General features: G+C 49.0%; 1 protein-coding gene across 2 annotated transcripts in view; it reads left to right on the top strand.

The window, feature by feature from the left end:
• WDFY1 (WD repeat and FYVE domain containing 1) overlaps positions 1–13,223 on the top strand; it is a 1,420,223-nt gene that overhangs the window by 497,732 nt on the left and 909,268 nt on the right. The gene's annotated exons all lie outside the window — the stretch shown is intronic.

The raw sequence follows: 13,223 nt of genomic DNA, 5'->3' as shown, positions 1-13,223 counted from the left end.
CCAAGGTTGTTTGCCTCGCAAGATGGTGACGAGGAGCGTACCCATAGAGGGCAGCCAGAGGGTAGGAGGGAAGCGGGGAGCTTGGGTCCCAATGAGAAGGATCTCAGCCTTACTGGCATTAAGGCAGCAATCATTGGCAGCACGCCATGCCTGAATAGTAGTCAGACAGTCGGGGAGAGGAGGAAGAGGAGGCAGTAGACGGAAGCTTGAAGGAGAACTGCGTGTTGTCTGTACAACAATGGAAGTTAGGAGAGGAGGAGGAGATCAGGAGGGCTAGAGGGGCAAGGCAGATGTTGAAGAACCACAGTGAGAGGATAAAGCCTTGATGGAAGCGGCAGGTGGAGAGTGTGGTAGGGGAGAGAGAATGGCCCAGTTGCACCTGGTAAGATCGGTCAGAAAGGAATGAAGCCAACCAGTCCAGGCCCGTGATTCCAGGGGTGTCACAGAGCCGATTTGTCAGGGTGGCATGATTGACAATGTCGAAGGCAGAGGAAAGATCTATAAGGATAAGAACAGAAGAAGAGTTGAAATTGAGATTTGAAAGCAAGTGTTCACGTGTGTTCAGTAGAGCAGGTTCCGTCTTTGGATGCTCTGAAGCCAGACTGGTGGTCACGGGGACAACCAACAGATTCAGTGTGTTGGATCAGTTGGGAGATGACCAGCTTCTCCATGAGTTTGCCCACAAAAGGGGTAATGGAATAGGGCGGTAGTTGGCAGGACAGGAGGGGTCGGCAGAGGGCTTTTTGAGGAGAGGATGCACAAGGGAGTGCTTGAGGGGCAGCAGGAAGGAGCCAGTGGCAAAGGAGTGATTACAGAAATCAGCCAGGGCTGGCGCAAGGGAGTTAATGTTGTCCTTGATAGTTCTGGAGGAGCAGGGGAGCACCTGTTTGGAGGAGACTTTCATAGACAGGACTTGTCTAGAGACCTCATTCGGTGCTATGGGCGAAAAAGAGGAGAGTAGGAGGGAAGGGGAGAGGGGGGCAAGGGAAGCCTGAGAGCTGGGGAGGGAGGGAGGAGGGGAGTGGAGGAGAGTGAGGACAGGATGTCCTGAGTTTTGGTTAAGAAGTGGGAGGCCAGTGAAGTACAGAGGGTCAGGGATGGCAGGGGAGAAGTGGAGACTGCAGTGGGATTGGCGAGTTCCTTTCAGATTTTAAACAGTTCACCCGTGTTGCTAGTGGCCCCAGAGATGCAGGCTTGGATATGGGTCCTCTTCTTAGAGCGGATGGAGAGTCTGTATTGCCTTTGGAGCAGGCAGCAGGCCAGTCTGTTAGAGGATGTGCCAGATGCCCGCCACTTCCACTCAGCAACTCTGCACTTGGGTTTCAGAGAGGCTAGATCGGAGTCATACTAGGTGTTCTGCTTGGAGGCAGGCTTCATGCAGATCCTCATGACAGGGCAAGGAAGTCCAGGGGGTTGGTGATAGAGATGTGAAGATTAGCAAGGGCAGGATCAGTGTGGAAGTCCGTAGCAGGAGCGGGAATGAAAGTGGCGGCAAAAGCAGAAACTGACATTCGTTTCATCGGTCGAATGGGAGGGAAGGAGATTGGCAGTGTAGGCAGAGGCTTAGCCGGGGGGCCTAAGATATCGAGGTGAGAGGACAGGAGAGAATGGTCAGACCATGAGAGAGGTGTAGTGAGAGGATTGGAAATGGGGATGCCTGCTGAGATGAGAGCATCCAACGTATGTCCGGGTGAGTGCGTCGGACCGGAGGGGTATATGGTGAGGGAAGGAAAGTCACAGAGGCTGCGGAAGAGTCCAGTAGCCGAATCAGGGGAGTCAAGGTGAATAATGAAGTTTCCAAAGAGGAGAAGCTTGGAGGTGGAGGCAAGAAGAGAAGAGGTGAGGTCAGACCACTCTGAGAGGGAGAGGTATACCGGACCAGGGGTCCTGTAGATGATGGCAAGAGTCAACAGGATGGTTGGAGAGACACCAAGCCTGCAGACAAGGCATTTGAAGGAAGAGTAGGTCTGAGTGGAAATGATAGTAGCAGGAACCCAATCAGTGAAGATCAACGCCACTGCGCCGCCAGACCAGTTAGGCCTGGGCTAAGAGAGGATCTTGTAGCCCTCAAGGAGCAGTGTGTCAAAGGCAGTGGCAGAGCTGCCAGTGAACCACGTCTCAGTGAGAGCGAGAACGTCAAGGTCAAAGTCTTCAAGAAGGAGACAGATACCACAGGAGTGTTTAACAGCAGAGCAAGAGTTGAGGGTAGCTAGGTGAAGCTGGTTGCCACCTTTGAAGGTCTTCCGAAGAGGGGTACAGAGATGTGGTACACCCGTCGGTGGTGGAGAAGGGACAAGAGGGGTGACACTTGGAGTAGTGGCAGCAGAAGGGAGGAAGTTGATGAGGGATGGAAGACGCCTATGACGGAGGACGTTCGGCTGAGAGCCCTTTGCCATGACAGTGTCATTCTAATAGACATTAATGACGCACTTAGAGGATGAAAAGCCTGCCAAGAGTACTTTCCGTCGGGTGCCACCATTAATGGGTGACAAATTGAAAGGAGAGAGGACAGAGACTATATGGGCAATCCATATGTTCTGCAGAGAATGCGACAAAGAGGATGTCTGTGACAGTCTGTCTGGAAGAAGCATTGACGTAGGTGTCAGCGATGGGCAGGCCTGGGTTGGCGACCAGGAGATCTTTTTTGAACTTTTTCCTTCCAGGCTTCGAGAGTGAGGTAGGATAGGTGATATAGTAGCAGTTAGAGTAAATAGGAGAGATGGAGAGCACCATGGAGGGAGAGAGAGCAGAGAGATGAAAGAGGGTGGGGGGGGGGCAGAGAGAGAGACAGAGAAACTGCAATGCACAGAGAAACTGCACAAAGCGCGACAAACTCACTAGGTGGCCTAGCAGCAAGACAGTTGCAGACAAGTCTGGTGCACAAGGCGCCCTAGGTCATTGAAAAACAGAATGGGTAGCTTGATCTAATTAAAGTCTCCACTTATTAGATGCTTGGGGGTAGCAGGGCCTCCCAGGTTTTCTGAAGTGGTGTGCACCATCAGGAGCCTTCCACCAATGGGGCCACTTTGCCGTGCCTGCAGCCAGCCAGCCAGTCTGCAAAGCCCAGCAGAATCGCCTCTGTGAATTCCTACTTCCAACTCAGAAAGTGACCAGGTAGCAACAGGAATTTGCAGCACTCTTCCCCCCTGAGGGCATCATCAAGTAGAGCAAACATACATCACATCCAATGCTCCAAGCATAGTGCGTAATGAGCACACAAAGAGTGATACCTGTTCACAGGTGCTCTGCGAGCCACAGTCAGTAAGAGCATGTGCAGAGGCTCCCAAAGTAAGAAACTGCGCATAGGCTCTGAGCTCCCCTATGACCCTCAGCAAACAAATTGCAAGGTTGCTGCCTGCCGCAGATACAATACACAAGGGACACCACTGGCAGACCCACCTTTAATCTACAGGAATGCCTACAGTCTTCATTGTAGCTGGTCTGCAATTCAAACGTGCCTATCACATCCACATCGCTAAGCGGGCATCGGGCCTCCCAGGCACTTTAATTGTTAGCAGCAAGTTCAGTTGCCTAGGTGCTCATGGAGGACATCAGAGCGAAGGCTCTGCGAGTAGCAATCAGCACTGCAGCCCGGGGATCTGTCTCATGCTCCCCGGTCTCGTGGGGTGCCAGTCTGTGGTGCCAGGTCTCTACTCCACCACATTCACATGGGAGACGGCCCGTCAGCAGGGTCGCAGTGAAGCGGGATGTAAGCCGCTCAGCTGTGGGCCCAGCACCATCGCAGCACTCAGCAAGACTGCCCAAAATCCCACAGACAGCAAGTTCAGGCCAATGCGGCCGTCTGATCGGCCAAGGATCACTTCACCGCAGTCATCGATGAGAGGCTGTGCATCACACAGCCTCTCCCTGCAAGCATCTTACAAATAGGCCGACATAGCCTACGGCCTCCTCCTCCTCCGCTCATCCAATCACAAAGCTCTACTATGTCCATTGCCCCCTGGGCAATCCTCCTGCTTGGTCACACCTGAGGCAATATCCTGCAATCCCCGCACGAGCCTGCCGGTCTACCTCGGTTGACCGTTCCTACATTCTCACTTCAAGGTCTCCCCTCCAGTCTGCCAGCGATACAGCGTCGCGGGCTCACCGCTCGGGCGCAACCCACTGAGATCCAGACTCGTTCTGAAGCGCATCCGCTCCAAGAGCCGGAGCCCGTCAGAGGGCACACCTCGTCTTGCAGCATAGACCAGTCACAGGAAACCAGAGACACCTCCCACGCCCCACCCCCATCCAGCCATTGGTTCTGGGGCGGCACTGCAGTGAGGGTGCATTGCTCCTGTCCGAAGGGACCTTCGCTGTGCTGGCCTCTTCGTCTGTCTTTGCACTCACACACCAATTCAAGACCCCGAAATAGGATCATCGGCTGCCGCCTTTTCTGCCATTCAGGAATCAAGCATTTCTTGCTTCGTTGTACCGCAAGAGAAGAATGGTGATTAAAGGATATTGCTGTCTACCGCCGGAGCACTCACCAGATGAGGCCATCTTGTTTTTATGCACTATGTATTGCTCCCCTCCCCTGCGCTGCTGCTCCTGCATTGCTCCTTGTTCCTCTCTACTGCTCCTTTCTCCACTCTTCTGACCCCCTCATCCACTCTACTGATCCCTCCTCTACTGCTCCCACCTCCACTTTACTGCTACCACCTCCACTCTACTGCTCTGGACTCCAACCACTCTCTTTTCATCTGCTTCACTAATGCTCTCTAAAATAGCCCTTCTACACACTTGTCACACAAACACGCACTCTCGCACTGTAGTATTCCTTGCACTCATTACACCAATACATCACCTTTCTTCATTAACTGCCTCCACACTCTGCTACCCCTTTCTTCCTCTTGCTGGTCTCTTGGTCCACCTCCACTCCACTGCTGACCTCACCTGGATAACCCATGCTTTCTGTTTCCTATCTCCTATAAATCATTCCCTCCTTGATACTGATTGGCCACTGTCTGCTAACCAATAAACTGGCTTCTCCCACCTCCAGATTTGTGTATGTGCGTGGGAATCTTTAAAAGGGCTCAAAGTCCCATCCACTTCTCCCCTGCGGGCTTGCTGCTTCTATTGTCTGGCTGCGACAGGACTCCCTCTCCCCCCCAGTGGTCCTGGGCAGGTCTGTGTAACCCAGGAACGCTATTGCTCGTCTCGTCCTTCAAGAAAGCTCCCTGATGTATTGTGTGGGATACAGGGATATCTGATGAATCCAGTGGAATCGTCACAGATTCCTTGGTGGTAACCTCATCCCATGTGGCCAGGGGATGGCAGCCGCTACCTGATCCTGGGGGCGGCTACATGAGGGAGGATCAAATGGGAGGAGTCAGCCACTGGGGAGATGACCTGGCTTCACCAGATGATGTGCAGTATCCCCCATTTTCCCATGAGGAAGACCCACTGTTGCCCAATACCCTAATGACCTATTGTCATGTCCATCGACCTTTAGACCAATCTCCCATCCATAACATGAGGAGTAAAAGCTCCAATAAAACACTTTTCAGTTATAGGTTTCCTTCATGTAGAACTGATCTTGTATATGGAATCATTGCGAAAGACTCTCCAAGAGATATTCCTCAGAAACCATCAATAGACTTCACTTCCCCTAACCACTTAAGTCATCAGTTAATATCAGTGGACTTCAATTCCTACAACCACCTAAATCCTGAGACGAGGAAGATGAAGGAATTGACACAGAGCAGCAGGAGCGTCAATGAGCGTACTAGTTGTTCGGTAAAAGCACCTGTGTTTGGGACCTTTAAAATGGTAACCGAACTATGAGAAAGAGCTCATGAGAAGACGTGGCATCTCGATTGAAGGTGGACAGACGCTGGAGCCACGAGCCAGTGTGCGGAAGCTGGAAGCGAGTGCCGGTGTGGTAGAGCAAAGAAGTTTGGCAGCCAAGAAGGAAAGTATGTGGTGCGTGCAAGGCATGCCGTGGAGACGCCAGGAACTGCAAGAGGATTCCTGGGCATCCGGCAGCCGAGAGAAGCAGTGTTGTCCTTACCGGGAGCCAAGGAGAAGCCGTGTGAAGGAGCGGAGCTGTGAGAGAAGCCGGAGAGATGTCTGAGCCACCCAGAGTGGGATGCAAATGGCAAAGGTATGTCGCATAAACGAAGACGCTACACAGAGCCGGTGAGTGACCCTGGGGCGTCTCGGCGACTGCGCCAAAGAGACTTGGAACATTGTGAAGTTATGGAAAGTTAAATAATAATACAATTATTTGTGAATTGAAAGGGCAGAGTGCCAACCTGATCCCAATAAGAAGTAAATGCAAATGTGTGGGAAAGCTTAAAAGAACTATGAAACAAGTAGATATACCAAGATAAGAAAGATATATGCTACTTGGATGAAAAGAGGAACTGTAATATATGAAAGGTCCTGGCAAGCATGCACCAGGCAGTTGAAAGTGCAAGAAGAGACGTCCTGTCAGGGGAGTATACCAGGCAGTTGTGAGTACAAGCAAAGTGCTGTCAGGAGAGTACACCAGGCAAATTGCAAACCTACAAAGAGTATCAAGCAGAAACAGTGTTTGTTAAACAAAGAAGGAACTTGTGTTTAAAGATGAACCTTTGTTAAAGAAGAACTTACAAGGTTGAATAGTTTTTATATAACAGGATTGTTGTTGGCCAAGAAAGACACAGAGAACTATTTGACCGATAGACATGTTTGATACCAGTGAAGAATCCACGGGAAAGGAATCACCCCTTGGAACTAAGTTCTTTTACATTTTGAAGAACATTTACGTTGGATGTATTCTATTTTTCTTTAAGAACACTTTTTCCAAATACTAGGTTAAAGACATTCCCCTTTTCACTTTATTATTTTGTTTTAGTGTGAGGGTCAGGATAGAACGTTTGGACACAAGGACGGCTTTTGATTCATGACATCCTGAGAAAGACAGATCCTCTGTTTTTGGTCTTTAGGCAAGGAAACTCCTCTTTAGAATAGGGTCAGAGAGGCATTTCCCAATCCATTTAAGTTGAATAAAAGTATTTATCCAAAAACATGACAACTTTGTGTCCGGCTTTCATTTCTGACCCCTCACAGATACTTCTGACATTCCAGTTGGCACAGAGAGTTAGGGTAAGGGTTGTGCTTCCCCCCCCTCCCACTCTTGATGAGGCCATGGATTCTCTAAAAGCTATGGAAATGCTGAAAAATGATACACTTAATTGGCATTTAATAAACGTAACACAAAGCTCACGTCTCAAAACCAGTTACATTCAAATAAAAGCAGATTGACTTCATCTTCCAACTAATACTTATGCAACAGTTACTCTTGTTGCACAGACCTTCGTCCCCCTCCCGTCATCCCAAAACATATGCTTTAACTACCCTCTACTGCAGGCTCTTGGCTATCATTGGCCTACCGCCATTTAATCTGATCAATTTATCGTAGCGGCCAGTGCAGTCCAATCTAGGATCACCTAGTAGCACCACTAGTCCGGAAATATATCTATTATTTCTAATGTGTCCAGCGATTCCCTCCAGTTTCTCCACCCCATGCTGTCCCCCCTTCCAATGCCCCATCCCTTTGCCTCCCCAACGATGTGTTTGCAGTTGTACAAACATCCAAATACAATAGGTGGCCTACTGAGGGAGTGCATCTGATGGATGGAACAGTGCCTGCACCAATGCTCGCCAGGCTTCAATTCAGAGACCTTCAGGTGCCTTCCAAGCCATGGCTATATGTCGTTTAGCCAGTATGCAAATGAGGTCTCGCTTTCCCATCTCGCCCAGGGTACAAACCTAACAGGAATGCTTCAGGGGGCCAACCCTGCATCATAACCCCTCGCCAGAACCTTTTGACAGCCGGGCACACCCAAAACATGTGTAAAAAATCAGCTACTTAGTGTTCACACCTGGGGCATTTCGAGGTGCCTGCACCCTTGAATGTTGTGATAATGTGGGGGGTCAAATGGCCTCTATGCAAGACATACAGCTGTATAAGCTTGAATCTAGAATTTCTCAACACCCTCCGAGAGTCTACGCAGTGTTGCCCTTGCGCTTTGCCTTAACATGCCTATTCAAACCTTCTCTAACATACCAACAACACAAACTGAAACCGCCCCACCCCCAATAGCTGGTGAAGCCGAACCCACCCTAGGTGATGTTCGGTCCCCTCCAATCCCCAACCAATAAAAGTGCACACAACATAACGCGTGCGCAGGCTCCACTGCTTCCCGGCCTCCCCTCCCTCCCCTCCTGGAAGTCACGCAGCAGTGTAATGCCTTAAAACTGTCATCAAAAGCAGAGTGTCAATCGAGGTGTCCCAGCAGCCCGCATTGACTGCCAGATGCGCCCATGATGCAGTTTTTCCCAAATTTCTGAATGTCTTCTCCCGCACCAAGCATCTCATTTATAGCCTTAGGTCTTCATGTGAACAACAGAATTGTTGTCTCTCCGCTTTCAGCCATCACAAAGCCCTGTTTCTCTGTTCCCGGAAGCTGTGCAATCCCCTGGGCATCCATCAAAGAGTGTGCCGTTTCTGTATCCTCAAAGAAGTGGGACTTTCCATTATGGATCACTTTCAGTTTTGCTAGTAATAGTAGCATGTACCTTACATTCGCTCTCCTCCGTCGTTATTTCGTTGGGCCGAACCTCGCCCTCTGCTTTTGCACCATCATCGTGTACTCAGGACAAATGGTGAGCTTCGCCAACACATGCTCTATGCTTCCCCCTACTCTTGAAAAAGGCCAAGATTTGTTCTCTGTCTCTATTAATCATAATCCTGGCTATCTCTGTCCTTGGCGGGGCTCCAGGGGGTGGTCTTCCGGCAAGTGATCTATGCCCTCTTTTGACAATGAAACCCTAGGTAATTGTCCCCGGGCCCACCTCCTGCAAAAGTAAGTTCTCGGCATAAGTGGTCGGGTCATTGCCTTCTTCATCCTCCAGTAGTCCAAGAATTCTAATGTTATTTCTTCTGGCCCTCCCCTCAGAAACCTCAACACGCATTCTAGTGTCCGCACTCTAATCTCCAACTCAGACATCCGGACTCGGCGGGGGGCGGGGGGGTCAGCCCATTAGATGTATTTTCTCACTTGCATTTCCACTGTCCCTATCCGGTCGGAGACGCACTGTTCGTCTTGTCTTAGCAACCCTACATGCACAATGATCGCGTCTACCTTTTGCTCCAGGCACGCTTTCAGTGAGGCTATTGCTACCAGGATCTGATTTTCTTTGTGCGTACCACCCTGTGAAGTAGTTGCTATCCGTCAGCAGTTGGGGTCAGCGGTGCGCCCTTCTCAGCGTCCCTCTTGACAAATGCTCCCAAGTTGGTTTGTTTGGCCTTGCCTCTGTGGTGTTTGTCAGGCACGTGTGCAAATCTATTACTCCTGAAGAGTTACTACTGAATAAGTCACTGCAACCACAACCTCCCGGTGCGACCCTAACCGAGGGCAGAGCCTGCCTTGGTCTGTACCCTGTCTCTCCACTGGCTCAAGAATGCCCTGCACACTAGTCTTAAGTTGGATGCTGGACCTCCCGTCAGAGTCAAAAGTCATTAGCGCAGACTTTCCTCCTCCCAAACAAATTATGCACTTTTCCTGCAAACTTTAGACCCAGGCAATAGGGCCTCGGGGGTGTCCACTATTGATTCCTATGGACTGGGCAGCTCAATCTTACAGGGACCTACCCATCGACCGCACCAGCATTCAGGCTTTGTCTATGATCACTTATGCCTGTGAGCTCCCTGCACGCGGCAGCATCTCGAGTTGCCCCGACTCCAGCAGCTCACCTGGGTATGTGTTTGTATCGAGTGCCACCATCACAGCCTTCCTAGGATCTTGCCCCCTTAATCAGTGGATTTGCGCCATTCAGTAGTGGTTTGAGTCTTTGTCACCTATTCCTCCATTCACACGGGGCGACACTCCCCGGCGTCTCCAACAATGCTGGTGCAGGTCCTCTGGCTGAGTGGCCGGGTCTGAGAGCTGCCCCAGTCAGGAGCAGCAACTTCAGATGTCCTCAGTGCCATACTGACTTCATCATGGGCCCCTGTGCTGGAGTGCTGGATCCCAGCTAACGCTGCAGTGATTTCTGTGTGTGTGAGTATCCGCGGCAATCATGCGCCTCGGCCGCACCAACGGATCTCTTCACCTCCCTCCAGTGGTCTTCCCCGGCCCCTGTCGAGATCCGCCTGCGATCAGCTTCCTGATGCGTAGGCCCTTGCGGGCGGGTTCGGCGGCTGTAATTCCACTGTCACTGGCACCAAGGAGCTGCCCCACTCTCCAACACAGCCCGGGGCACAGCTGGATCCTCCAGGCAGTCGTCCGCGCTCGCCGGAAGGGAGGCGGGAATCGCCCAATCCGCAATGTGCTTGCAGCGATCCCCACTCATACAGTCACTATGTTCCAGATTAGCAGGGTACGTCTCTCGGCCGCTCCCCTTCGAGCACACACTTCTCGCCGGCTATCCACAAGTTCTTGGGGCGTGACTATGCTCTATGCGGTGCTCACAGGGCTCTTAGCCGCCATCTTGGGAGCTTCGTCCTCAGCTCTGACAAGCAAATCCTTCCCCTTTTCGGCCACCAATCTTCACCGCTCGAATTCATGCTGAGGCCCCAATGTGCTCTACTGTACTTTGCAGTGCAGAACACGACTGTATATGTGTTCTAATAACTGTGTCGACTATCTATGGCAGGATCACGCAGGCGCTCCGACAGAAAGCAACCTCACTGCATGGCTGCTGGCCACGCCTCCCTATGGAAATTATGCTTTCTCCCCTCTCTCGAAATATACAAAATGGAAGGGAGGTCAACAGCCTTGTTGGGTTCTGAAGGGATATTGTAAAGCTTTGAATCTAGAAGTTAAGGAGAACACATTTTTATAGCGAGTGCTGTAATTACCTAATGAAACGCCCATCATATCACTTCATATTTAAATAATTTGTGTGGTATCGCAGATGAATTTGAATTGAAACCAATATTTTATTTTATTTGCTTATGGGGTTCTTCTGTTCTTTAAAAATAGAGAGTACTCCTTCTGGATGTATTTAGGCACAATGGGAGGAAACTTACCTTCCATGGTGCAAATTCTTAACATTTTTATTACATTCATTAAGACTTTCTAATCTATGCTCTGACAAGGCATAACCACAACAAGACGAAAGCCACTGTAAAAACAATGTCAACTCAAATTTAACAGGAGCGTATTGTAGCCATGTGCCACCACTTACCATTGGTGCATGAATATTTGACCAACAAAATGTTTTTTGGCTGTGAACGTAATCTAGGCCTAATCAATACAATAGGTACATTCGCAGTAGATTATTTGATGAGCTTCTAAAGTGCGGCCTATGTTGATTCCTGTCCTTTTGTAAAGATGTGAGGGAAAGCCTCCACCATTTCCTTGTATTTTGTCACTTGTCTCTACGTATAGACTGACATATGTAAAGTCAATATTCAGAGAATATGGGCATAGTAGCCGATGCAATGATTCTCTGTAAGTCTAACTAATAATGTTGTTATCTTTACAGTTGCCAAATGTATACATAGAGCATGGCTTTGAGGGAATGTGTGTAAGAGTGCATCCTCAGATTTTAGCCCTGAGGATCATGCATCTTAGTATTGATTTTAATGAATGTTTCTGTAATGAAATCTAGACTCTAATTATTGTTGTTGTAACACCTTTATTCAGTGTAATCCATCAGGTGCAAGTCAAACATAATAGAACAATTTCTAAAACATACCAAACAACACACAGCATCATTAAAAGTAAGAGAACCAAATAAAAGTCAATACAGTAACAGTTCCTCCTTGACATCAGCCTAAAACCACACAGAATATGCATAAAACAAAAACAGAAAACACAGGTTATAAGGTGCTAGTGCGTAGCACGTCAGTGCATGCTTATCATTAATGTGTTCCTCTTAAGCTATGCCTGTTGAATGTACTTATAGACGAAGAATACTACGTCCATATTTCCTGTTGATTTGCAAAAGGACATGGCCTCCATTGTCGTAGAAATGTTGAACTAAACAAACAGCGTTTTGAGAGATCTTCTCCTTAGATCTCCTAAGCCCTCACATTGAAACATAAAATGGAGAGGATTTTCAACCGCAGTGCCAAAGATCAAGCAACTTGCACCTAACATCCTGCCCCGGTGGCAGGTATACAACCTTACAGACAAACAGCACATTCGAAATCTAATGTACAATGAATGCTTGCGTGTATTGTGGGGTGATTACATCGAGATATTCTGGCGTAGACTTAACATTCAAATATCCAGGCTCACAGGCCGGAGCAGAACACACAGCAATCATCTTACTTCTTTTGTAGCTTAAATAGGCCAAACATAAAATTAGTTTCACGTCCCTAGTTATTGATGTTGGGTCAATACGAACTCAGCCCTTATCTCAAAAGCCATTTCTTTCAATGTATGAGCCATGTATTTTTTTTGCCCACCCCTCAGTAACTTACATGTTGAAGAGCTTCCCGATATTTGGCTAGACCCGGATTGCCCCGTACCCGTAGCCAATAATACATGAGTCTAATCCCTGAAGCCCAAGTCGCACTTCATTCGTATTACTACACAAGAGGGGCTTGCAGCAGTAAGAGAATGCTTTTGAGGAACTTACTTTCAATTACAGACAGGGAAAGAGTGTTTACATAGCCCCACATTTGTAATCCATACAGGGCTGATGCCTTCGCCTGTGCCTTGTAGATTCCAAAACTGGTTTGGTAGCACCCCCACCATGTTTGAAATTAAAGTTTTTCAGTGCACAGCTATTCTTCTCCAAAGTGGCCTTGACCTTTATCAGTTGGTTGGCTCAGCTTCAGTCACTTGCGAAGCCTACACCCAGATTGTCATACCCAGGCACTTGTTCAAATTAATGCCCCCCATGCTTAGATGCAGGACTTTGCATTTCGAATTTCTAAAGACCATAGACTTGGATTTACTGAGATTAATCTCTAGTCCCAAATCATCGCACTTCTTCGCATAACAAGATAAAGTCACATGCAGCTCTGAAGGAATCGTAGACAACAATACTGTGTTGTCTTCAAAGAAAAGTGTGGGATTTCGATCATTCCCCAGCAGTGGAGGGTCTGAACCGATTGTGAGGAGCGGGTCAATAAACAAATCTATATACATGCAAAATAGCAAGGGGGCCAAAACACAACCTTGTCGGAACCACCTTGCTACTGCCAACGGCTTTGTCATGTTCCCAGCCAAACTCCAGCGGACCACTGCTGTGTTGTTAGTGTAAACGAGATTTATCGG

This window comes from Ambystoma mexicanum, chromosome 10, assembly GCF_040938575.1.
Source record: "Ambystoma mexicanum isolate Mex_15411 chromosome 10, UKY_AmexF1_1, whole genome shotgun sequence".
Lineage (NCBI taxonomy): Eukaryota > Metazoa > Chordata > Amphibia > Caudata > Ambystomatidae > Ambystoma > Ambystoma mexicanum.
The sequence above is the reverse complement of the archived record's forward strand: the minus strand, read 5'-3'. Positions and strand labels throughout refer to the sequence as shown.